The following is a 27,190-nucleotide window of genomic DNA, read 5'->3' as shown; positions in this document are numbered from 1 at the left end:
TACATCAAGGACACAGTAATAAAAAAGAAGCACAGACTAATTAACATTAAATTTATTTTTATTTTCTATTTAATAACAATCTAGTACTCAATTCATCATCATTTATTTTCTTTGTTTATTCATTCAATTGAAAGATTTAATTTAAAGAAGAACATTAGTGCTGCTGGAGTTTTTAAACACCTCACTGTCACTGCTGGACTGAGAATAGTCCACCAACCACAAATATCCAGCCGACAGCGCCCCGTGGGCAGCGTCCTGTGACCACTGATGAAGGTCTAGAAGATGACCGACTCAAACAGCAGCAATAGATGAGCGATCGTCTCTGACTTTACATCTACAAGATGGACCGACTAGGTAGGAGTGTCTAATAGAGTGGACAGTGAGTGGACACGGTATTTAAAAACTCCAGCAGTACCGCTGTGTCTGATCCACTCATACCAGCACAACACACACTAACACACCACCACCATGTCAGTGTCACTGCAGTGCTGAGAATGATCCACCACCTAAATAATACCTGCTCTGTGGTGGTCCTGTGGGGGTCCTGACCATTGAAGAACAGCATGAAAGGGGGTAACAAAGCATGTAGAGAAACAGATGGACTACAGTCAGTAATTGTAGAACTACAAAGTGCTTCTATACGGTAAGTGGAGCTGATAAAATGGACAGTGAGTGTAGAAACAAGAAGGTGGACAGCCATCATCGTCTTCATTACAGGTGCATTTACGTCAGAAAAAATACGGAAGTGACGCGACACTCACGCGATTTGGTTGACGTCCGAACCGCACCTTGTTTACTATCTAGTGCGCTACATTTGTCAAAAGTATTTGGGGTATTTTTGTATTTCTTATGTACAATAAAATATTTACTGAAATGAATTTTGCATGTGCGATTCTTATAGAACAGTACAGTGTATAATAGTGCCACAATAGTGTAAAGCATTTCACACCAGGGCGTACGAAGTACACGGAACGAGATGTGCCCTTTGTAGGGAATAGGGAGCATGTTGCGATTTGGGACACGACCTACGAATCAGAATGTGATTAAAGCTTCGGATTTCGGTAAACAGGAGAGCTGGATTTAGTCGAGCACAGAGGAGCAGGATTAAACGGTAGGAAGATGATTTATCTTATTTTACACAATTACTTAAATAAATAAACGTTTTATCTCGTGTGATATAGTTTAATAATGTAATTTTGGAGTATTTTAGCTTAACACCGGTGTCGAGAAGCAGCGATGTTTTGCATAATCTTGCTCTTGACATCGTTTATAGATCTATACTAGCATACTAAATAGTATTTAAACCTAGTATTTATATTATTATTACTGTATTACTGTGGCATACTAAGTAGTATCGCAGTATGCTTATTAGGACACATTTTACACATTGAAGCTGCATTATTATTAATAATAATACGTATTATAATAATAATTATTATTAGTAGTAGTAGTATTATTATGTAGTATGGTGAAATGCATTCGGTTCATATAAATATCTGGATCACTAATATTTGTATAATTTGTGTCATAGACTATTATAATAACACCTTTTACACTTAAACCTTTATATACATCAATGACACAGTAATAATAATTAAGAAGCACAAACTAATAAACAATATTTGTATTTTATTTTTATATTTAAAGTATGCAATGACTGCCATGTAATACACTGCCTTTATGGCCTATACATTAGGGTTTGAAATAATTGCTGCATAGTGCACTACACACCGATCAGCCATAACATTATGACCACCTCCTGGTTTCTACACTCACTGTCCATTTTATCAGCTCCACTTACCACATAGGGGTCAGGACCACCACAGGACCACCACAGAGCAGGTATTATTTAGGTGGTGGATGATTCTCAGCACTGCAGTGACACTGACATGGTGGTGGTGTGTTAGTGTGTGTTGTGCTGGTATGAGTGGATCAGACACAGCAGCGCTGCTGGAGTTTTTAAACACCGTGTCCACTCACTGTCCACTCTATTAGACACGCCTACCTAGTCGGTCCACCTTGTAGATGAAAAGTCAGAGACGATCGCTCAACTATTGCTGCTGTTTGAGTCGCTCATCTTCTAGACCTTCATCAGTGGTCACAGGACGCTGCCCACGGGGCGCTGTTGGCTGGATATTTTTGGCTGGTGGACGATTCTCAGTCCAGCAGTGACAGTGAGGTGTTTAAAAAATCTGATCCACTCATACCAGCACAACACACACTAACACACCACCACCATGTCAGTGTCACTGCAGTGCTGAGAATCATCCACCACCTAAATAATACCTGCTCTGTGGGGGTCCTGTGAGGGTCCTGACCATTGAAGAACAGCATGAAAGGTGGTAACAAAGCATGCAGAGAAACAGATGGACTACAGTCAGTAATTGTAGAACTACAAAGTGCTCCTATATGGTAAGTGGAGCTGATAAAATGGACAGTGAGTGTAGAAACAAGGAGGTGGTTTTAATGTTATGGCTGATCGGTGTATCTCTATAGTAAAATATTTGGAATTTAAAAGCACTAAATTCAAAATTAATTTTAATATATTCAGTATTTTTCCTCTATGTGACAATCAGGTCACGTTTGTGGTGCAGGTTCCCCTGATGCAGATTACATTCACATTGTACTGCATATACCTCTCACACCTGAATGCTTTTCTCATTTCCTCATGTTCACACTGCAGAACATGACATCAGATTTGCTCACGCCGAAGTTAAAAGTGGTCCGAGTCCACCTCTCTCCCCCCCCCCCCCCCCCTTATGTAACACGGGCTTTGTTTACACTGCAGGTAAAATGTCCCAGATTCTGTTTTCCTTCTCATTCGACCGAGTTACATCAATGCTGAATGTAAAACTGGCCCTAAATACAACGTTTTGGATCACTTGATATGTATAACATTCATACTGCAGGTGAAATTAATCCCAAAATCAGTCTAATGTGACAGATTAGATAGATCGACGGTCCTGGGAGTGGTGTTGAGTTTCAAAGACGTTGAGTTTCGAGGTATTTTTCCCCATAAGGATGTTTGGAGAACCTGTTAATGCGTCCATGGTCCCGTGGAGCTGCAGATATTTTAGTCTCATGTAAAATAATGAGGTTGTTTTTGACACTTAAACACTGAAACTAACACAAATATAATATAAACACACTGAAATACAATTACTAACAGCTAAACATCAATAAAAATACAATAAAAGCTGCACTTTAGTTTTACTTCTTTATGGTTTCCTGACGCTTCTTAATGCTGGAGATGCTCGATGTTGGAATACCGTATTCCCTTCGGCACCGGCGCATTCACACGAGAAGTTACAAAACCGCTTCTGCTTTTCTCGCTGTGCCGTTATTTCCTATGAAGTGTGACGGCGGGTGCACAAAACTCACCGTGACTTATTGTAGTAAAACAGCGAGTGAGGAATGTGATTAGTGGAGGAACTTATGAGCAGTAATAATGAAGAGAAGTTTAGTGCTCCTGTCTCCTTCTTTTACTACATTAAACCACGTTAAGCTTTATTTTCAAACAGAAGCGTTTTAGACTCTGGGAGAAGCTGATTCTGATTCTCACCATTTCTCAGAAGCTGGAGCTGTAACACAAGTTTAAAAGTGAAACAGGGAGGAGAATCCAGATAAACACAGATACATGTGGAGCTGTAACCCTGGATCTGCACCTTATTCCACACTGATGCAGGTTCAGCTCATATAAACATAAACTATTACAGTCTTCGTTTGTGTTTATATTACTGGGCGTTTTGCTCCGTATGGCGGTTCGGTTATCTTTATTACCCTCAGATAGGATGTGTTCAGGAGCATCTGTACTAAACAGCTCCTCGTATCTCTGGTGCGCCGGTCTGCTGATGTAGCTCGACCTGTAATTATAGCGAACCGTGTCAGCACTTTCTGGTGCGGACTTGCCGGCTTGTACATTTTGTTCATTCTCTTTAAAATGACGGTAAATCTTTAAATAGCAGCTTGGATGTATTTCTGAGGGGTGTATGAGGGCTGGATTAGGGTAAATATCTGCCACATGACCTTGTGCAGCTGCGTCGTGTTGTAATAATGCGTTATTACACACCGCCGCTCTGAGCCGGGCTTTTCGGGATTTGACCCTGATCAGAACTTTATTGCTGTTAGTCTGTTTATCAACGTCTGTGGTTTAAACCGGGTTGAAAGTCCAAAATTTGGGCCAGCCATCACAAAGCTGAGAACGGTCCAACACCCAAATCATTAAGGGTCAGTAGGGTTCTTATGGGGACTGCTTTGGATTAATGGACAGGGTAGGCAGGGGGGTCAGCAAGGTGTGTTAATCTGTAGACACAATTGTGCATGTATACTATAGAATAGGTGTAGCTCATAAAATGCCCAGCGAATTTGCATATATATGAACAGCTCAGTCAAGAACTGGTATTATTTTAACTAGTGGTGGTAGCTAGTAAAATTCAACCATGGGTTTAAGCTTTATTCCTAACGTTCGACTCAACACGCTCGATTGCTGAGGTCGACTTACAACCTAAAGCAAATTTAGTGACTTGCATGCATGTATAAGACCATTTAAAATCATTTCTAATGCGAGACGGCTTTGACATGATAAGCATCGTGTGCTTCGTTCTCTGTGAGTCTAAGCACCAGGGATGTAACGATGCACCACAAGACAGTTAATAATCGATGCACATGAGATGTAAAATGAATCGATATTCACTTTAAACAGCAGAGTGCACTGGCGCTATTCACCTCGCCTGGTGGACGTCACTACACAGAGTTGCCGGGTTCGGGGTTTTCCAGCCAAATTCAAAAAGGGTTGCGGGGTAGTGATTTCTGCCTGACCTGGCAACAGGAATTTGAGGACGCCATCTCCTCTTTCAGATCAGAAGTGTGGCAGCATTTTGGCTTCCTCAAGACAGACAATGGAGAAAGGTGAGAAGATAATGGACAAAACATAAACAGTGTGCAAATATTAGGCAAAGCCTTAGTGTATTTATGTGAGGAGACTTTCTTTATCTGTATTATTCATTTATTTATTTAATGTGGCATTTATTTCATTTCAGTTTTTTTTTTTTACACAATAAGGGGAAATGTGCAGCATTGTTTGGCATAGTTTGTACCTCCCTCAGAAATAAAAGCACATTCATTATTTAGATAAATAAAAGATTTTTTTTATTTTTTTAAAAGAGAAATAAACGCCGCTCAGGTGGCGCAGCGGTAAAAACACACGCTGGAACCAGAGCTGGATCTCGAGTACATCGTATCGAGGCTGAGCAGCCACATGAACAACGATTGGCCTGTTGTTCAGATATGGGCGGGACTAAGCCGGATGGGGTCTCTCTCTCATGACTGGTGCAATTACGACCTCTGCTGGCTGATTTATGGCGCCTGCACAGAGATGAGAAAAGAGTGCTCTCAGGGTGTGTCTCTCCGTACACAACGCTGATCTGCACTGCACTCGTCAAAGTGTAGGTGATAAGATGCATACGGCTGCTGCCCACGTGTCGGAGGGGGCGTGGGTCAGCTTCGTTCTCCTCAATCAGAGCGGGGATCGGCATTGGTGGAGAGGAAGCGTGACGCAATCGGGCAACTGGAAAAAAGGGAGAAAAAATGCATAAAGAAAATATTTAATGTGCACTCATCACTTTAAACTGTCTATAGTAGAGATGGACGGATCGGGGTTTTTGGCACCGATTCCGATCTCCTTTCAGGGACATCGACCGATAGCCGATTCCGATCGGAGGGGGGGGGGGGGCTCACAGTAAAGATAAACCGGCGCAGCACGCACGCGTGTGTTTGTGTGTTTGTGTGTGTGTGTGTGTGTGTGTTTGTGCCTTTAGAAGAGACGCTTTGTTCACAGTATCGCTATAAGTGATTCATTGATTCATGAGTTGATTCGTTTTTATGTGAAGCGTAAGTTTCTCTTCTCAGTTATCTCTCCGTGTCTCTCCGTCTAAGGAGCTACAAGTTTTCTAAAAGTTCAGCAGATGATCCTGAACTAACGAATTTGGTAATGAATAAACTTTTGCCTCTGATTGGCTCTGTAACGTTTTCTGTTCTCATCTACATCACAAGTAAGAACCGCTCACGATTTACCAAAGTGAACCAGGAGTTTATATAACGTGCTGATAGAATCGACTCAGATGTGACCGGGTTGAATTATCTTTTTAAAGTAAATATTACAATCAGCAAAATTACATCGTAAGAGCTTTCACGATGGTTTCTGTACGATGGTTGATGAATGGTGATGTGATGGTTGGTGCTTCGTAGCTCAAAGTCTGGATCAATCCACTGAGCTGTTAACTTAACGTGATCTTTTATATATCACGCGATCGGATCGGCTACTTTTAGGAAATATCGCCGATCGCCGATAGCATATTTTGATTAAAAATCGGCCAATACCGATTCGTAGCCGATCGATCGTCCCATCTCTAGTCTATAGATCATCCAGTTTGCACTGCCGTTATAATTGCACTGGTTTCACACAAAGACTTTTAATCTGCATTATGTCACTTTACTGTCTAGGTTGTTAATATTGGGACCTTTTTTTTTTTTTTTCAAATTTTCATATGTAAATATATTTGCGCTTTAGTGAGTTTATTCTATTTTTATATTCTTCATATGTTCTAGGTTTATAGTTTTTTTAAATTAATGTTTATTGTGCACCATGGGTCTGAGAGTAACGCAATTTCAATCCTCTGTATGTCCTGTACATATTTGCAGTATTGACAATAAAGCAACTTTAAGCACGAATACAGGATTTTATTTTATTTTATTTTAAGAGAAATAATAAAAGAGAACTTTGTCATAATGACATAACTGTCATATTTTGAACCCAGTATCGTGAATCGTATCACATCGTGGGTAGAGTATCGTTACATCAATATTTACACTTTATTCACACACAGTTTCCTATTTTAGAACAATAAAGCTCTGCAGTGTCGTCATTCAGAGACTAAAACAATTAAAAACACAGCAAACGAATAAAGTTGCTGCATGATACGGTTTCAGTGAAGACCGGCGACTCCAGTATTGGGAAATTAAAGACAAATTATGACAGTTTCCTTTAATTATTTCTCTTTAAAAAAGAAAATAAAATCTTTTATTTATGTAAATAATCAATGTCCTTTTATTTCTAAGTAGGTACAAACTATGCAAAACAATGCTGCACATTTCCCTCATTGTGTAAGCAAACTGAAATTAAATTTTAATTTCTCTCGGTTTCTCTCGGTGCGTCTCCGTTTACTACGTTATGGAAGCAGTTTGTCTCCTCGGGGGCGCTCTGTAAAGGTCTGAGATGGGCTGGGTCAGAGTTCAGTCGGATTAAACTTTGAATGCAGCGACAAACAACAGGGAACGATAGCACAGTGAACACAAAAGCAGTTTTTGTTGTGCATTTAGTGAAAGTAGCATTAGGTTCACGCTACACCATGTTAGCCCCGACGTTCCGCCTGCAGACGGGTTTTAAACGTCGTCGGCTGATGTACCAGCTCGGTGGCAACTCTGCTTTCGCTCGGGGCTTAAATATCGACTCTCGATCGCTGTGTGTGCCGTTTAAAGACGCGGCCCGAGAGGCGATCGCTAGCAGACTCGAGAAAAATATCCGGCGTGCTAAATATCCGGACCTGTCGGCGACTCCAAATCCTGGAGAGTGAAAAGCGTTGCGATCAGGTTACGACGGGCAGTGAGTGCTGCGTCGAGCTCCAGCCAATCAGAACGCAAGATGTGAGGTGAGAGGAAACACTTGCTCGCACAGTGTTGAAATGTGTTGGTGAAATGTCCGACTTTTTTAAAAAGCATTTTGCCCCCAATCTAGTCGTATCCAGTTTCCCTCTTCTGCTGCAGACCTCCACTCCTGTCCGAGGAGGGTCTTGACACGTGTGCAGCACCGACCGCTTCTTTTCACCTGCACCAGGGTTCGTACGGAGATCCGTATCGTGCACACTGATCTCCGTTATCCCCCGTCTCTTTGCAGTGCAGCGCCATCGATCAGCCAGCAGAGGGCGTAACTGCAGCAGCGATGAGGAACATGGTCGGTATGAGAGCTGAGATTTGAACTCATGAGCTTGCGATGTCAGTGCTGTTGGGCTAGCGTGTTTACCGAGGTATAAGAATGATTCTGTAAATAGAACTGATACCCAGCGAAGTGTCATGATGTTTTTCACTCCTATGCTTTGATTCGATTGGTGCTCAGGTACTGTGGCTCGTTATCGGCCGGTCGGGCACCTGCACAGACGTGATTGGATAATTTCTTTATTGGGCTGGATTGAATGGCTGAAACAGCCTGGTCATCTAAGTGCAGGTCACAAGCCCGGATAGAAGTAGGATCGTGGCGTCCTGGGGCTGGTCACTGGGGGGGGCGATGATACGACCTGTCGGACAGAGGTGGCAGTAGAGAGCGAACTTGTGAGGTTTGGTTTGTAATTAAACCACAGATTTTGTCGACTACATCAGTCCCCGGACGGTCGGTCGGTTGGTCGGAGTAGCTCCTCATGTGCACCGGAGCGGAAGCCAAACAAAAGGCGCCGGCTGGATCGGAGGGGGTCGTACCCGCCTCCCTCGCCCTTCCCTGTGTTTTTTTTTAACGCTTCCCCTCTCTAACCCCCCCTGCGCTCCACATGGGCTGCTGGCATCTCTTTTTTCCCGCTGAGTGACATTTCGGTAATGATGCTATCTCTCCCCCCTGCTCCCCAGGGGCGGGGCTGTGAGGGAGTCTACAGACCTCATATCGATTCTGAGGAATAATAATATATTAATGCAGGGCTAAAATTAAAATCGTACTTTGATATGGTTGATCTGGAGGGGGGGGGTCTTTATTTATGTTACGGTCGTATTTTATCTTTGTTATAATTATTTCCATTTTTGTTTTTTTTTATTACTTTAGTCAAATTCAGGGGTGTGAAATTTGGGGAAAAACTGGTGGTAACGTAAACATGTTGTAGTAAGATTTGCAGCCAAAAAAATTCTACTTATGATGACATTTTAACGGAATTTAAACTGAGAATTTAGATTCAAATGAGAATTTTATATTAAATATTAAAAATATTTCAATCAAATCTTGTGTGATGTTTTCTCGGCTGTATATAGGGGGCGCCAGAGCGGATCTGGTCCTCATTCCAGTACATTTACATTTATTCAAAGCGATTTACAGTACTGTGACAGTATACAATCTGAGCAATTGAGGTTTTAGGGCCTTGCTCAAGGGCCCAACAGTGGCAACCTGGCAGAGGTGGGGCTTGAACCGGCAACCTTCTGATTACTAGTCCAGTAGCTTAACCACTAGGCTACAGCTGCTCTGTACAGTACCTTCCTCACGCAACTTTTTTATTTCTATCTGGGCTTGGGACCTGCACTGTGAGTCCACTGACGAGCGCACCTACCAATGGCTAGGCCTCAACACTTCACCACTGCTGCACGGGTTCGAATCCCAGCCGGCGTCTACACAGACATCATGGGTGGCTGAAGGTCTGTGATAAATTCTTGCCCTGTTCAGGGTGTTAGGGTTTTTTTAGGGTTTCGGTCACATGATGCGTGACCCGGTGACCGTGGCCGATCCTGACCGCGGCGTGCGCAGGACCTGTGTCGGTCACGCCGGAGACACGGGAGCCGCCGGCAGGTACGTCTCCGTCCCGCTGAAATAATGATGAGAGGTAACCGAGCCGGCGGGTATCCGTCTCGCTCTCGCCGCTTCCTCTCAGCCGGAGCGTTTCGGTCGTGTTGTGACTCGAGGGCGAAACTGGGAGTGAAACCACCTGCAGATAAAAACCAATCCCAGCTGGAAAGTCCCCGCTGCACCCACGTGAACGCAGGCTGCGCGTCGTTTGCATGTGCTCTCGCTCAGGTGTGTGCAGTAAAGGCTGTACGCTGTACGCTGTACGCTACAGGGCCAAAAGTATGTGGACGCCCGGTCATGAGCTCACTCACTTATCCTGATCAGGGTCGAGGGGGGTGCTGGAGTCTATCCCAGCGCTCAGTTTGCGCAAGGCACACAGAAACACCCTGGACAGGGCACCACACACACACTGCATGTTTTTGGACCGGCACCTGGAAGAAACCCACACAGACACGGGGAGAACATGCAAACTCCACACCTGGGAATCGAACCCAGGACCTTCTTGCTGTGAGGCGACAATGCTACCCATCGAGCCACCGTGCCGTCCCCTGTAGGCTTTAATACATGCCTGTAGGGCAGCGGTAGCTCAGTGGTTAAGGTACTGGACTAGTAATCAGAAGGTTGCCGGTTCAAGCCCCACCACCGCCAGGTTGGCACCGTTGGGCCCCTGAGCAATATGCTGTAAATGCATGTGTGTGTGTGTGAGTATGTGTGTATGTACAGTGTATCACAAAAGTGAGTACACCCCTCACATTTCTGCAGATATTTAAGTATATCTTTTCATGGGACAACACTGACAAAATGACACTTTGACTCAATGAAAAGTAGTCTGTGTGCAGCTTATATAACAGTGTAAATTTATTCTTCCCTCAAAATAACTCAATATACAGCCATTAATGTCTAAACCACCGGCAACAAAAGTGAGTACACCCCTAAATGTCCAAATCGAGCACTGCTTGTCATTTTCCCTCCAAAATGTCATGTGACTCGTTAGTGTTACTAGGTCTCAGGTGTGCATAGGGAGCAGGTGTGTTCAATTTAGTAGTACAGCTCTCACACTCTCTCATACTGGTCACTGAAAGTTCCAACATGGCACCTCATGACAAAGAACTCTCTGAGGATCTTAAAAGACGAATTGTTGCGCTACATGAAGATGGCCAAGGCTACAAGAAGATTGCCAACACCCTGAAACTGAGCTGCAGCACAGTGGCCAAGATCATCCAGCGTTTTAAAAGAGCAGGTTCCACTCAGAACAGACCTCGCGTCGGTCGTCCAAAGAAGCTGAGTGCACGTGCTCAGCGTCACATCCAACTGCTGTCTTTGAAAGATAGGCGCAGGAGTGCTGTCAGCATTGCTGCAGAGATTGAAAAGGTGGGGGGTCAGCCTGTCAGTGCTCAGACCATACGCCGCACACTACATCAAATTGGTCTGCATGGCTGTCATCCCAGAAGGAAGCCTCTTCTGAAGTCTCTACACAAGAAAGCCCGCAAACAGTTTGCTGAAGACATGTCAACAAAGGACATGGATTACTGGAACCATGTCCTGTGGTCTGATGAGACCAAGATTAATTTGTTTGGTTCAGATGGTCTCAAGCATGTGTGGCGGCAATCAGGTGAGGAGTACAAAGATAAGTGTGTCATGCCTACAGTCAAGCATGGTGGTGGGAATGCCATGGTCTGGGGCTGCATGAGTGCAGCAGGTGTTGGGGAGTTACATTTCATTGAGGGACACATGAACTCCAATATGTACTGTGAAATACTGAAGCAGAGCATGATCCCCTCCCTCCAGAAACTGGGTCGCAGGGCAGTGTTCCAGCATGATAACGACCCCAAACACACCTCTAAGACGACCACTGCTTTATTGAAGAGGCTGAGGGTAAAGGTGATGGACTGGCCAAGCATGTCTCCAGACCTAAACCCAATAGAACATCTTTGGGGCATCCTCAAGCGGAAGGTGGAGGAGCGCAAAGTCTCGAATATCCGCCAGCTCCGTGATGTCGTCATGGAGGAGTGGAAAAGCATTCCAGTGGCAACCTGTGAAGCTCTGGTAAACTCCATGCCCAGGAGAGTTAAGGCAGTTCTGGGAAATAATGGTGGCCACACAAAATATTGACACTTCAGGAACTTTCACTAAGGGGTGTACTCACTTTTGTTGGCGGTGGTTTAGACATTAATGGCTGTATATTGAGTTATTTTGAGGGAAGAATAAATTTACACTGTTATATAAGCTGCACACAGACTACTTTTCATTGTGTCAAAGTGTCATTTTGTCAGTGTTGTCCCATGAAAAGATATACTTAAATATCTGCAGAAATGTGAGGGGTGTACTCACTTTTGTGATACACTGTATGTGTGTGAGAGTGAGGGAGTGTGTGTGTGTGTGTATGTGTGTGTATCTATGTGTGTGTGTGTGTGTATCTGTGTGTGTGTGTGTATCTATGTGTGTGTGTGTGTGTATCTATGTGTGTGTGAGAGTGAGGGTGTGTGTGTGTGTGTATGTGTGTGTATGTGTGTGTGTATCTGTGTGTGTGTGTGTGTATCTGTGTGTGTGTGTGTATGTGTGTGTGTATCTATGTGTGTGTGTGTGTGTATCTGTGTGTCTGTGTGTCTGTGTGTGTGTGTGTATCTGTGTGTGTGTGTGTGTGTGTGAGAGAGTGAGTGAGTGTGTGTGTGTGTGTGTGTATCTATGTGTGTGTGTGTATCTGTGTGTGTGTGTATCTATGTGTGTGTGAGAGTGAGGGAGTGTGTGTGTGTGTATGTGTGTGTGTATGTGTGTGTATCTACAGTATGTGTGTGTATGTGTGTGTGTGTGTGTATGTATGTGCACTTGTGTGTGTTGACTCTGGTAAATGAGCCATGTGCAATATCTCACCCCCCTTTACCCCCGTCGCCACGTTTTGCCAGTTGGCATCCCCTCCAGGTTTGGATGGTGCTGCAGCCTGACATGCCAGCGGTGCCACCCGTCTGGTTGGCACGTAACAGGCGCAGTTGGATGAGCGGATGAACGGGAGGAGAGGTGGGACGGGGAATGGCGTGTAGCTCAATCGGGACCGAACAGAATGATGAATTGGTGAGGTGTGTGTGTGTGTGTGTGTGTGTGTGTGTGTGTGTGTTTTAATCAGCTGATGGTTTTGTGTTTTTCCTGACGACGGCTCTGTGGAATCTCAGACATGTGGTAGATCAGGATTTACTCGCCGAGCTGCTCTCACGCTGCACACAGAGAGATCTCGACTCGGTGTGTCTGTGTAGAACCTATCGACCCGCCCTGCTCCCCTATACCTGCCTGATCAGCTCCCCAGTACAGAGGATTCTAATCAGACCTGGAGCTCATCATCAGATTATTTAGACGCTCTACTTTACTCTCCCTGACGCCCCAACACTCGTGTAATTACACCTTTATACAGATTAAACATCAACGGGAATTTATTTACATGTGAAAGGAACTCTGTTGGTTGCTCCACATTATATCCGTCCGCTATGTTTGTAGTTTTTTGTGAGAAAATGCTGGGATTGCCTTCAGTGTCCACTCACTGTCCACTCTATCAGACGCTCCTACCTAGTCGGTCCACCTTGTAGATGTAAAGTCAGAGACGATCGCTCATCTATTGCTGCTGTTTGAGTCGCTCATCTTCTAGACCTTCATCAGTGCTCACAGGACGCTGCACACGGGGCGCTGTCGCCTGGATGTTTTTGGTTGGTGGACGATTCTCAGTCCAGCAGTGACAGTGAGGTCTGAGCCACTCATACCAGCACAACACACCACCACCATGTCAGTGTCACTGCAGTGCTGAGAATCATCCACCACCTAAATAATACCTGCTCCATGGGGGTCCTGTGGGGGTCCTGACCATTGAAGAGCAGCATGAAAGGGGGTAACAAAGCATGTAGAGAAACAGACGGACTACAGTCAGTAATTGTAGAACTACAAGGTGCTTCTATATGGTAAGTGGTGATGATAAAATGGACAGTGAACGTTTAGTTAATACTGGACCAAACCTTGGACCCTGACATGAATCAGTCTGACGCCGTGACACCAGCCTGGTAATGTGGGGTTAGGGGGGGGTTAGGGTTAGGGTTAGGGGGGTAGAATCTGAGAGGGGCGGGGGGTGCGAGACCCAGATTGAGACCTAAATTTTCGGCGTTAATCACCGAGCCGGCGGCAGCAGCCGTGTGTGAAATGACTCCTTTAAATCCGTCGCGCCGATCCGTCGTGTTCCTGCACTTCAGTAACTGCATCTGTGTCCCTTTGTCCTGGTGTGGGCGCGCCCCCTCAGGGTGTGGCTGTGGGGGGTTTGGGGGGTGCAGATTTGACACGGTGCTTCCCCCCGTCGTCTTTAATCGTGACCCCTCATGCGTTCACGCCCCAGAGGTTCATCTGGTAATGAATCCAGCCGTCCTGCGTGTTCATATCAGCTGCCCTCCTGGGTTTGACCTCACACCCTGCTGAGTTAAGGGTTTAGTGAGTAATTAGGGACGGGCCACTTTGATTCCAGGTGTTTTTATTTGTTGTTTGTTGAGTTATCGGCCTTATTTTAGGTTTTATTTTTATGAATCACATTTCCAAAAAAAGTTGGGACGTTTAGTAAAGCTCATGTGCTCGGGCGTCTACATAATTTTGTCCACATAGTGGAGTAAAATGTACAAACAAATGCACGTTTGGTCACATTTACTGTTTTACTGTTTGTAATGTTTTATTGCAATTAAAATGCAAACCACATTTCCAGTAAAAGTTGGGACGTTCAGTAAAAGGCAGTAAAGAGAAGAATGTGTGACGTGTTTCATTCTCTTCAATCTTTATTTCATTTCCAACGTTTCACTGATCAACTTCATTCTAGTGTGTAAATAGAATTTGATTCTTGCATAAAAAAGACGCTCCATAAAAGTCAGGACGGGGGCGTGTTCCCCCTGTGTTCCCCCCCTGTGTTCCCCCCTGTGTTCCCCCCTGTGTTCCCCCGGTGTTCCGTCAGCGTTCCTATTCATTTCTACTTTTTAATGCGTGATGAACTGAGGACACTAATGGTTTCTCGATATGAGACTTCAGCTGCTCAACAGTCCGTGCTCACCGTCGTCCGATTCTCCTCTTTATGGTCAGAGACAGATCTGGACTGCAGGCAGGCTGCTCTAGCACACACACTCTGTGTGGATGAAGCCACGCTCTTATAGTTTTTATATATTATTATTTTCTAATGTTCATGTCTGACATTTGGTACCTTATAACACGACATCCCCTAAACTCAAAATCTTTGAAACTTGACGCCCTTCATGGAGAAATTTGTTTCTTAAACTCGACGTTTGTGTGACTGTGGTGCGGTAAAACCTCATCAGTGTGTGAACCTGATCTGAATCTGCATCAGTGTGGAATAAGCGTCAGATCCAGGGTTACAGCTCCACGTGTATCTGTGTTTATCTGGATTCTCCTCCCTGTTTCACTTTTAAACTTGTGTTACAGCTCCAGCTTCTGAGTAATGGTGAGAATCAGAATCAGCTTCTCCGAGAGTCTAAAACGCTTCTGGTTGAAAATAAAGCTTAACGTGGTTTAATGTAGTAAAAGAAGGAGACAGGAGCACTAAACTTCTCTTCATTATTACTGCTCATAAGTTCCTCCACTAATCACATTCCTCACTCGCTGTTTTACTACAGTAAGTCACGCTGAGTTTTGTGCACCCGCCGTCACACTTCATAGGAAATAACGGCACAGCTTCTCATGTGAATGCGCCGGTGCTGAAGGGAATACGGTATTACAACATCGAGCATCTCCACCATTAAGAAGCGTCAGGAAACAATAAAGAAGTAAAACTAAAGTGCAGCTTTTATTGTATTTTTATTGATGTGTAACTGTTAGTAATTGTATTTCAGTGTGTTTATATTATATTTGTGTTATTTTCAGTGTTTTAAGTGTCAAAAACAACCTCATTATTTTACATGAGACTAAAATATCTGCAGCTCCACGGGACCATGGACGCATTAACAGGTTCTCCAAACATCCTTATGGGGAAAAATACCTCGAAACTCAACGTCTTTAAAACTCAACACCCCTCCCAGAACCCACTGACGTCCAGTTTGAAGATATTTAGTGTCGTGATTTCCCTGATTTAAGACTCTGGACCGTACAGAACACGCTCGATGTTTATTGGAACGTTTTCTTCTGGATTTTGACCTCTATGTTGTGTGGATGGTTTGCAGGTTGAGAGTAAACGCGAGCGTGGAGTTTAGAGGAGAAGATTCTCAGATGGAGCTGTAGGACATGATCTCCCACCTCTTCACAGGTAAACCCTTCCACCGCTTCACTTCTCAGTGGATTCCAACCCCTTTTAGGCCGATTTAGCATTAAATACGCGGTTAAAAAGGCTTTACGCCGCCCGGGTTGCCAGATCTGGCGAATCTGACCCAGTTTGCCACCACCAGTGGGGTCGGGAACTGAAACTTGTTGGGTGGGTGAGGGTGAGTCTCAAATCAGCAAGCTGAACACGTGTGTCCAAGATCTGTCACCAAGGTGTAGGTGTAGCCTAGCGGTTAAGGTAGTGGACCAGTAATCGAAAGGTCGCTTGTTCAAGCCTCACTGCTGCCTGGTTGTCACTGTTGGGCCCTTGAGCGAGGCCCTTAATCCTCAATTGCTCAGACTGTATACTGTCACAGTGTTGTAAGTCGCTTTGAATAAAGGCGTCTGCTAAATGCCGAAAATGTAAATGTGATCAGAAGGTTGCCAGTTCAAGCCCCACCAATGCCTGGTTGCCGCTGTTGGGCCCTTGAGCAAGGCCCTTAACCCTTAACTGCTTAGATTGTATACTGTCACAGTCCTGTAAGTAGCTTTAAATAAAGGCGAAAATGTAATCAGAAGGTTGCCAGTTCAAACCCCACCAATGCCTGGTTGTCACTGTTGGGCCCTTGAGCGAGGCCCTTAACCCTCAATTGCTTCGACAATATACTGTCACTGTACTGTAAGTCGCTTTAAATAAAGGCGTCTGCTAAATGCCCAAAATGTAAATGTGATCGGAAGGTTGCCTGTTCAAGCCCCACCAATGCCTGGTTGTCACTGTTGGGCCCTTGAGCGAGGCCCTTAACCCTCAATTGCTTCAATTGTACACTGTCACAGTCCTGTAAGTCGCTTTGACTATATGCTGACAATGTAAATGTTAATCTGTAGTTTAACTCTTTGTAATGCTGTCGAACAACAAAGAGCTCTAATTTAGTCGTACCCACTTCCCCTCTACTGCTGCAGACCTCCACTCCCGAACGAGGACGGTCGTGACTAACGCACGCCCCCTCCGACACGTGTGCAGGGTTCATACGGAGATCCGTATCGCGCACGGAGAGTCACACCGATCGCCGTTATCCCCCGTCTCTGTGCAGCGCAGCGCCGTCGATCAGCCAGCAGGGGGCGTAACTGCAGCAGATATGAGGAATCCCGTGTGGTCGCCAGCGGAGCTGTGGCGCATCGTATAGCAAATTAGCGCCGCAATTCCGCCCGGCCAATCAAGCCGTCCGATACGGCGCGTCGCTATTTATGCTCGGCTCCATCCTGACGTGCGCCGCCGATTCACACGAAGCCAGACGCGCTAATCTGCATGTAGCTTCGAGCTGAAATCTCAGGGCCGCGCAGCTGCTATTTATAGCCGCCGTTAAAATATCTGGAGAACGGGATTGTGTGTGTGTGCGTGTGTGTGTGTGTGTGTGTGTGTGTGTGTGTGTGTGTGCGCGCACCGTGCCCACGTACACCGGTGATGCCGACCGACTCGTTACCAGGAAACGACGCCGAACTGAAAACCCCGAGACGATTTCTCGCCGTGTGTTGTGCGATTGCTCGGCGCCTGCGATGCCCCCCCCCCCCCCCCACCTTCATCCGTGTGTGTGTGTGTGGGTGGGGGGGGGGGGGACACGTCACGCCTGCGTCACCGAGCCCCTTCATTCATGAAAAGTGTGACGCCAGCAGCACCGGCTTTACCGACGCCCACCGACACACAGACACTGCAGCTTCTCTCTCTCGCTCTCTCTCGTGCTCTCTCTCACACTCTCTCTCACACACACACTCTCTCTCTCTCTCTCTCGTCCTTCCCTCTCGGTCAGTGCTTCATTCCGTCCCCTCTGAAGCAGGACCATGCGTCCGGCGTTCTCTATTTGTGAGTATTCTGCACCACTCGCGTTTGCATGTGTGTGTGTGTGTGTGTGTGTGATGTGTGTGTGTGTGTGTTTAGTTCTATGCAATGTAAACCTTCAACCGGTACACACACACACGTTTATCAGGAAATCACTGAAGCGACGGCTGTGTGTGTGTGTGTGTGTGTGTGTGTGTGTGTGTGTGTGATGATAGTGTGTGTGGGGATCTCTGTGTGTACGGATCTGTGTGTGTGTGGATGTGTGTGTGTGTGTGTGTGGATCTGTGTGTGTGTGGATCTGTGTGTGTGTGGATCTGTGTGTGTGTGTACGGAACTGTGTGTGTGGATCTGTGTGTGTGTGTGTGTGTGTGTGTACGGAACTGTGTGTGTGTGTGTCTGTACGGATCTGTGTGTGGGGATCTGTGTGTGTGTGTGTGGATCTGTGTGTGTGTGTGTGTGTGTGTGTACGGAACTGTGTGTGTGTGTGTGTACGGATCTGTGTGTGTGTGTGTGGATCTGTGTGTGCGTATCTGTGTGTGTGTGTGTGTGTGTGTGTGTACGGATCTGTGTCTGTACGGATCTGTGTGTGTATCTGTGTCTGTACGGATCTGTGTGTGTGTGTAATGATCGTGTGTGTGTGTGTGTGTGTGTGTGTGTGTGTGGAATGATGGTGTGTGTGGAATTGTAGCTCTATGCTTTATAACCCTTACACACACACACACACACACACAGGTCTGCACACACAGCCGTCGCTTCAGTGATTTTCTGAGAAGTGTGTGTGGATCTGTGTGTGTGTGTGTGTGGATCTGTGTGTGTGTGTGTGTGTGGATCTGTGTGTGTGTGTGTGGATCTGTGTGTGTGTGTGTGTGGATATGTGTGTGTGTGTGTGTGTGTGGATCTGTGTGTGTGTGTGTGTGTGGATCTGTGTGTGTGTGTGTGTGTGGATCTGTGTGTGTGTGCGTGTGTGGATCTGTGTGTGTGTGCGTGTGTGGATCTGTGTGTGTGTGTGTGTGTGTGTGTGGATCTGTGTGTGTGTGTGTGGATCTGTGTGTGTGTGTGTGTGTGTGTGGATCTGTGTGTGTGTGCGTGTGTGGATCTGTGTGTGTGTGTGTGTGTGTGGTTGTGCACGACCCGTGATGCCGGGGTTCGATGCAGCACCGCTGTCCTCTGCTGAAGGACAGACTCTCTCGTACTTGCGCTCGTGTTACGCAGCATCCGGTGCGTACGTCTTTATTTCGTCGCCCCGGAGTCCCGGCTCGTCCCGGCTCCGTGTGCTTGCCGTGTTTATGTAACGCCGTTCCCCGGGCTGAGCTTCACGTGGACGCGCGGAGGGAGCGAGGCGGTCAGGCGATGCGGCGTCACAGCGACGAACATGACGCTGCATATATCAGACTGTCAGACTCCGGGATGTCCGGGGACGTACCTCCGTTATTTATTTATTTATTTTATTTTATTATTCTGTTTCTGTATCGCTCTGATGATCTTCAGCTGTCGTGCTGATGCCTGTGAACGAGCTGTACCTAAATTTGGAAGTGTTCTGGTGGAGGGGTGCGTGTGTTCCCCCTTCTCGCACGTCTGTAGTGTGCATCATTGAGCGGACGCTTCTATCCAAAGCGACTTACTGTAGTAGTACTGTGACAGTATATTATCTAAGCAATTGAGGCTTAAGGGCCTTGCTCAAGGGCCCAAATGTGTCAACCTGGCAGTGGTGGGGCTTGAACCAGCAACCTTTTGATTACTAGTCCAGTACCTTAACCACTAGGCTACAGATACAGGGCAGCTTGGCGGTGGTGGGGCTTGATCTGGCAGCCTTCTGATTACTAGTCCAGCTTACTTAACAGCTGAGCTACCGTCACACTGAATCATATTGATGTTTAAAAAAAAACATCCGTCATTATCTTTTGCAAGAATAATACAGAATTTGAAGTCACCGTCAGTCCCAGTATTCCCAGTATGGACAATTGGTCCATTTAGATCTGGACTTTAATGCTAACTGATGACATACTGGTTTTAAAGACGGCTTGCAGCTCGTAACCTGACAAAATGAACCGAGTTCTGAGAACACCGCTTGTGCTGGCCAGGATCCGGTCTGTTTGTTTTGTTTACACGGCAGTCTGTATTGTGTTCGTACCCGTCATTCGGTGCACCAGAGTTGAAAAGGAGGCTTTAGGCTCACTGTAGTCTCTCCAGGGTTCGATTTATTCCAACCGAAGTGCACAAGAAGAAACACGACCTTAAATCTTTCCTGTTTTATCTGCGACTTGCTGTGAAATTCAGACTTTATCGTTTGATTTAACGTTTTTCACTCGTGCAGCGTTCAAGTGCTTCACGTTTACTGGATAATCTGCGCTATGAGGCGTCCTAGCGATCCTACGGCAATTCAGTCAGCAGATTTAAGTCACATTTAAGAAACATTTCAGTTTCACATCACATTATACATTTTAATATTAAAGGTGGACGTTAGAGACTGAGGAGCTAAAGTGCAGCACCCACCGGCTCGGCGGTTGGGCCACTAAATAACTAAATGGGTACAATTTCTGATTTATTTGCGAACTACACCACTGTTTGTGGTCTGACGGTGCTCTAGCTGCCTCGGACATCGCTTTTCAATGAAAAGAACTCTGGTTCCTGAACTGGTTTCCTTTAGAACCTTGGTGCTTTTTGAAGAACCGGATTTGGGAGGCGAGGATGCGTCATCATCGGTGGGCGTTGCACAGCGGAAGTAAACAGTACTAACACGATGGTGGGGCGTGTAGATACACCCAAGACAATCGGCCGGGCATCCACACAAACATGATCGGCTACGTCTGATGAAGGGGGCGGTGAGATGATCGGCGCCCTGGAACTGAGTCTGGAACTAACAACCGATTCCGGAGGAGAATTTTGGTGTTTGAGAGAGAACATGAAGCGTCGCACCGTCGCTGGATGTTCTGGGTTTACATTCAACTATTAATGTAGCTGCGCTGTGTATCGTAGCTTCATTTATTCTATCATTTCATTTATCGGTGTCATTTAATGACTTGGATTTGAACAGAGTCCCTTATTAAACAAAAGGGAAAACGTAGCACCGCTAGTCCACGCCGTTCTGCCTGGTGATATTCAACATGTTCCTTCTTAACTGATCAGATCAGAAATATTCACGTAATGGTATGAGTTGTGGGATTCGGACCACAAACTTCTGAGAACACCGCTTGTGCTGGCCAGGATCCGGTCCGTTTGGTTTGTTTACACACCGGTTCGTATCGTGTTCGTACCTGAAACTGGGTGTCCTGGCTCCAGATTATTCAGTTGTAGTGGTACGATCGACCCGAGTTCTGGGGTTCGAACCACAGGCACTGAAGTCGTGTGGTGTTACGTGAACCTAGCCATTGTTGGGACACGTATCGGTGCACCCAGTGCAGGTCCCAAGCCCGGATAAATAGGGTCGAATCGGGCGTAAATACTGTCCTTAATCTAACCTACGGATGAACGACGTGTTTTGTCGCCCCCTAATGGGAGCAGCCGGAATTAATCATTCAGTCTGTTTGCTGTATTTATATCGTCAGTCGAATCGATCGATAGCATGTGAACGCGGATTTTGTGAGCGAATCGGAACGTGTCCGTTCGGACGAGGGCTTTAACGCTATAAAGGAGCCCTCGCTAACTGAAGACGTGCTGGTTTTAACAGAATGAACTGAGGTCTAGGAACACTGCTTGTGCTGGCCAGGATCCGGTCCGTTTGATTTGTTTATACGCCGGTTCGTATCGTGTTGATACCTCGCGCGTATGATTATGACTGCGCCTCGTGAGCGCTAGTGCTCGCCTAAACACTTGGATCCACTTCCGCTCCGCCGCTAATGGACGTTTGACTGCGAGTATCGATCCCTGTGCTGTTTTAAGAGCCGTGAGAGCTCGGAGCCGGCGGGAGGAGAGGCGCGGCTAGCTATCGGCGGGTTTAAAAGCTCGGGCTCTCGGTCCGCCGGCGACCCCCGTCCCCGTCTCTCGCCCCCCTCTTTGATGTGCGCGTTCACCGGCGTGCCTGCTTTTGTGTGCATTTGGGTTTAAGAGCTCTCTCCTGATTATCTAGTGGGGGCAGCTGGTCAGCTGTGGCCTCGTTCCTCCTCCCCCTCATCCTGGTGCTTTCATCTCCGTCTCCCGGTCCACCACGCGCCCCCCTGCCGGATTCACGTGGAGCCGGATCCTCCCAGGTCCTTTTGTTGTTGCGCTGGGGTCTGTTATTCCGAGCATCTCTATATTAACACTTTCATCTCCCAGTATAAAGCATATACACCCAACAGCCATAACATTAAAACCACCTCCTTGTTTCTACACTCACTGTCCATTTTATCAGCTCCACTTACCACATAGAAGCACTTTGTAGTTCTACAATTACTGACTGTAGTCCATCTGTTTCTCTACATGCTTTGTTACCCCCTTTCATGCTGTTCTTCAATGGTCAGGACCCCCACAGGACCACCACAGAGCAGGTATTATTTAGGTGGTGGATGATTCTCAGCACTGCAGTGACACTGACATGGTGGTGGTGTGTTAGTGTGTGTTGTGCTGGTATGAGTGGATAAGACACAGCAGCTCTGCTGGAGTTTTTAAACACCGTGTCCACTCACTGTCCACTCTATTAGACACTCCTACCTAGTCGGTCCACCTTGTAGATGTAAAGTCAGAGACGATCGCTCATCTATTGCTGCTGTTTGAGTCGCTCATCTTCTAGACCTTCATCAGTGGTCACAGGACGCTGCCCACGGGGCGCTGTTGGCTGGATATTTATGGTTGGTGGACTATTCTCAGTCCAGCAGTGACAGTGAGGTGTTCAAAAACTCTGATCCACTCATACCAGCACAACACACACTAACACACCACCACCATGTCAGTGTCACTGCAGTGCTGAGAATCATCCATCACCTAAATAATACCTGCTCTGTGGTGGTCCTGTGGGGGTCCTGACCATTGAAGAACAGCATGAAAGGGGGTAACAAAGCATGTAAAGAAACAGATGGACTACAGTCAGTAATTGTAGAACTACAAAGTGCTTCTATATGGTAAGTGGAGCTGATAAAATGGACAGTGAGTGTAGAAACAAGGAGGTGGTTTTAATGTTATGACTGATGGCGGGTAATCAATTGCAAGTCTGTGTAGGTGCCCGGTCGGCCGATAGCACAGCTAAGGTTCGAGGCCCGGATTGAGGAGTTAATCATCTTTTCCATTATTCTGTCCCGGCGTTTAGGGTTCGGGTTCGGTACGTTTGGTTCACCTCCCCACTCGACTGCTCGGATCCTCCTCCAATATTGATTAGCGCTGATCTGATCCCGGCGGCCGATAGCGGATTCATTATTTAACCTGCCGTTACATTAGCCGCACCCGAGCCTCGACTCGCCGAACCGATCCGGATTCTGTTCCCGCGTTCTGTTCCTCTGTTCTCTCTCCTCCGTACACGGCAAAACTCTCAGTGTGTTGATGACTGATTTGTACATCGCGAGGGCTCGACGCTAGTCTTAAAGTTTACAGTTTATCCTGGTCAGGGTCGTGGTGGGACTGGTTTCGCCAGACATCGGGTACAAGGCTGGAACACACCCCAAACAGGGCATCGATCATCCCACCGCCCGCTTTACAGCCAATCCAAACCCTGAACGCAACTGCTCGATTGGTCACAGACGTATTTCACGTCATCCTACGCTCCCGAGAAGAGGGCGTGTCTAAATTCTTTGAATACTAATTTCTTAAAATTAAAAGGAAGGAACCTTAAGATCAGGGTTTCTCTAACTTTTTTCAAGCAACCCACATTTTGTCTATAATTTTATACACGACCCAGGCAACACAAACGATGCATCTTACTCTCTCTCTCTCTCTCTGTACAATCTGGTCCCACTGTGATTTACAAGGTGTAACATAAAGCTTCCACAACACTTGTGTGTTTATTTCAGGTTGAACTGATTACAATACGCTCCATTTTTCATTTTCTGCTGGTTTGTTATTAGATTTTTGATCTTAAAGCGAATAACGCCCCGTTTTTCAACTTTGGGATTTGAAGTGAAAAACGAATGACCGAAGGTACACGGACCCAGTGAGGTAAAGTCTAATAGCGAGCTCTGGACCTTGTGAGGATCCCACTGTTCCACCGCTGTACGGAGTAAGTTTTTTCTTGTTCTATGGGCTCTGAGAAGTCACCAACTGCAACCCGTCGTAAATACTAACGTGGTGTGCCCCAAATGCACAAAGGAAAGGCAACAAGTGAAAGGTTTTCGATCCGCCCGCCCGTTCGCCCGCCACGCCCGCTTTTATACCGTTTTTTGGTCCCATTGACTTCCATTAATTTTTTTGAATGGCAATTTCCTATACCGGCCCTCTGACCTTCTGCTTAATTGACAGCTAGGACACGGACAGAGTCGCGTGTGTGGGAAAAAGTATTCACACTGCAGCTCTATACAGCATTTAGATACGCTCGCTTCCCACTGATGTAACCCCACAAGTACACATACCTAAAACCACAAAATAAATTCTACCGACCTCGCAGCCATAAAAATGAAAATATAAAATGGACCCACAATATAGAGACAAGATACAATAACTCGAACATGTTACTGACCGTGTCATAAGATGACCTAAATGTGTTAAACATGGCATCAAAACCCAAACAAACAAACAAACAAACGTAGAACGAGGACGCCACGTCCTGAGGTAGGACGCTGTCTCTCGATGAAATGTAAAGTAAACATGTTTCACTTGTTCTTTTCTGTCATGGAACACGCGTCCTTATGTCTGCACGTAAACTTCTAACACTGGGGTAACGGTCAGACCACAGACGGACCAACCACGCCACCGTAACGAGCCCTGACGGTCAGGAAGAGACCCAGACCTTCATTCCGTCATGCGCCAGGTTAATCAGGTCTCGCTTCAGTCTGATATTAATAGCGTCAGCTAAAGGAGGAGAGGAAGCGCCGGAAGAGTGTTTAATAATGACGTGAGGTGTAAATACGGTGCTCCGGGAGTCCGCCCTCGCTAATTGGCGGTGCGTATCCCGCCGAGTGATCGAGCGAGTGCTTTCATCCGTCAGTCAGCCGCTCGGCGTGGGGCAGGACGTGAACCGCGGGGGGGGAGAGAAGAGTCTGATCGATTTAGGTTTAGAAACGTGATACTTGAAAGGTGAAAGGAGACGGGGAGGAAGGACGGAGCGAGCGGCGGGTCGCAGATGCCGGTCTGAGAGGAGAACAAACAGAAGTAGGAGCAGAGATGTTGGAGGTGCGAGGCGGCGGGGCGGGGCGGGGCGTGTGAGTGTCAGGCAGGCTGAACGAGGCGCTTCTTTGTCGGAGGCTAAATTGGCTCTTTGTTGCCCTTCTCCAGCTGGGTCCCTCTGGATCGTACAACCCCCCCCCCCGTACTCCCCGCGGCGACCGCCCCTGCCCCCCGCCCCCCGCGCTCACAGCTAATGAGGCCTGGCGATGCGGGGACACAGATGCTAAACGTGGGCGTGGCCGTGTGTTTATGATGCGCGCTACATTGATCCGAGCATATGTTACTCACGGGGTGTGTTTGTTATGTTTATTCGGGCGGGGCGGGACGGGGCGGCTTATTTAGGTTCCTCGATGCGAGATACGAGATGCATCTTATGGCCAAAAGTAATCGGACGCCTCACCGCGAGCTTGATTCGAAAATGAACGTGACCTCTGTGTGACCTTTACAGCTAGACCTACAGCCGCTCTTCTGAGAAGCTTCTCACAAGACTTTAATACTGAAGTGTGGTCGTGTGTGGGAATTTGTGCCCGTTCAGTCAATACATGGCAGCATTTGTATGGTTGGGTGCTGATCGATCAGTCGGTGTTCCGGTTCATCCCAGAGCTGAGAGTGAGGCAGAGGTCGGGGCTCTGTGCAGGACTCTGGAGCTTCTCTTAAATAGAGTCATTCATGGTGAAAATGATTCGTCATTCAAGGGGAGAATGTCATTCGTCGTGTGAGTGATTCGTTTAAACAGAGTCATTCGTCGCGTGAGTGATTCGTTTAAACAGAGTCATTCGTTGCGAGAATGATTCCTTTAAACAGAATTACTCATTTGAACAGAGTCATTTATGGCAAGAATGATTTATTGAAAAAGAGTCATTTATGGTGAGAATGATTCGTTTGAACAGAGTCATTTGTGGCGTGAGTGATTTGTTTAAACAGAGTCATTTAATGGCTAGAATGATTCATTTGAACAGAGTCATTGAAAGCGAGTGACAGTGGAACAGTTCATTCGAACAGAAGCTTTCAAGGGGAGAACGATTCATTTGAATAGAGTCACTTATGGCGAGAATGATTTATTTGAACATAGTCATTTGTGGCTTGAGTGATTCGTTTAAACAGAGTCATTCATTTCGAGAATGATTCTTTTAAACAGAATCACTCATGGCTAGAATGATTTGTTTGAACAGAGTCATTTATGTCTTGGAACAAGAAAGGGCCTTCCCTAAACTGTTGCTGTAAACTCTGTAGCGTATGATTTCTTTTATATAATTAATTTATTGGTGCATTTTGCCACCAGAAGTCGCAGTTCTGACTGAAACCGACTGGCAGCCGGTCGCATGTTGCCGCCGGTGTGGCTGCAGGGTGATGCGGTACAAAAATCGACTCGTTTGTTATCGGCGTGCTTCCAGACGCTCGTAATTAATTAAGACCAAAATATTATTCTGTTATAATAAGTTTAAATAAGCGTAAATACTGCGTTTATGTGGCGTCACTGTGTGTCTCCGTGAGTTTTACACATGCGCTAAGTGGCATTGCCGGCTGGCACAGATTGGAACACCTTCTGTAGCGCCGGGATTAATCGTTCTCGACTAATAAGTGTGTTATTAAAGTGGGGGCGCAGGAAACTGACCCCCCCAGATTCACCAGCTGCTCTAAACACATGATGAGTCTGACTAAATAGAAAAGTTGTGTTTACTTTCTCTTTCTCTCTCTGTGTGTTTGTGATTTTGTGTGTGTGTGTGTGTGTGTGTGTGTGTGTGCAAGACAAGGCGCGCATGTTAGCTCACTACTGCTGGAATCCAGGGTTCCAGTCCCCAGCTGCGCTATCAGCCGGTAGGGCGTCCACATGCAGACATGATTGTCTGTCTCTGAGGAGGGAGGTTTGGTCGAGGCCCACGATCTGTTACCCACACAAGCGGTGATCCTCTGTACCTGTACCTACTGAAGCTTTGTGAAAAATGTAGCCACTGACCGGTGAAAAGATGTGGCTGGCAGGTTCACGTGTCGGAGGATGAGTGGTGGTAGCTCAGCAGTCACGGGCAGGACTGGTAATCAGAAGGTCGTTGGTTCAAGCCCGACAACTGCCGGGCTGCCTTAAATGACATTAATAGCGACAATGATTCATTTAAACATTCATTTGAACAGAGTCATTCATGAAGAGAACGATTCATTTGAACAGAGTTATTCGTGGAGAGAATGATTTGATTGAACAGAGTCATTTAAGGTGATAATGATTCTTTGAATAGAGTCAGTTATGGTTAGAATGATTCATTTGAACAGATTCATTCAGAAAGAGA

The 27,190-nt window shown here is 46.3% G+C and overlaps 1 protein-coding gene across 2 annotated transcripts in view; it reads left to right on the top strand.

The window, feature by feature from the left end:
- Positions 1 to 1,082: 1,082 nt before the first annotated feature.
- Positions 1,083 to 27,190, top strand: part of si:ch211-45c16.2 (mitogen-activated protein kinase kinase kinase 13) — a 58,164-nt gene continuing 32,056 nt past the window's right edge. For both annotated transcript variants that reach the window (XM_063005499.1, XM_063005498.1), the window contains exons 1-2: positions 1,083 to 1,111; positions 15,772 to 15,854. The gene's annotated coding sequence lies outside the window, so the exon portion shown is untranslated. The remainder of the gene's footprint in view (positions 1,112 to 15,771; positions 15,855 to 27,190) is intronic.

This window comes from Trichomycterus rosablanca, chromosome 12 (genome assembly GCF_030014385.1).
Source record: "Trichomycterus rosablanca isolate fTriRos1 chromosome 12, fTriRos1.hap1, whole genome shotgun sequence".
NCBI classification, from domain to species: Eukaryota; Metazoa; Chordata; class Actinopteri; order Siluriformes; family Trichomycteridae; genus Trichomycterus; species Trichomycterus rosablanca.
This window is presented reverse-complemented; position numbering and strand designations above follow the sequence as displayed.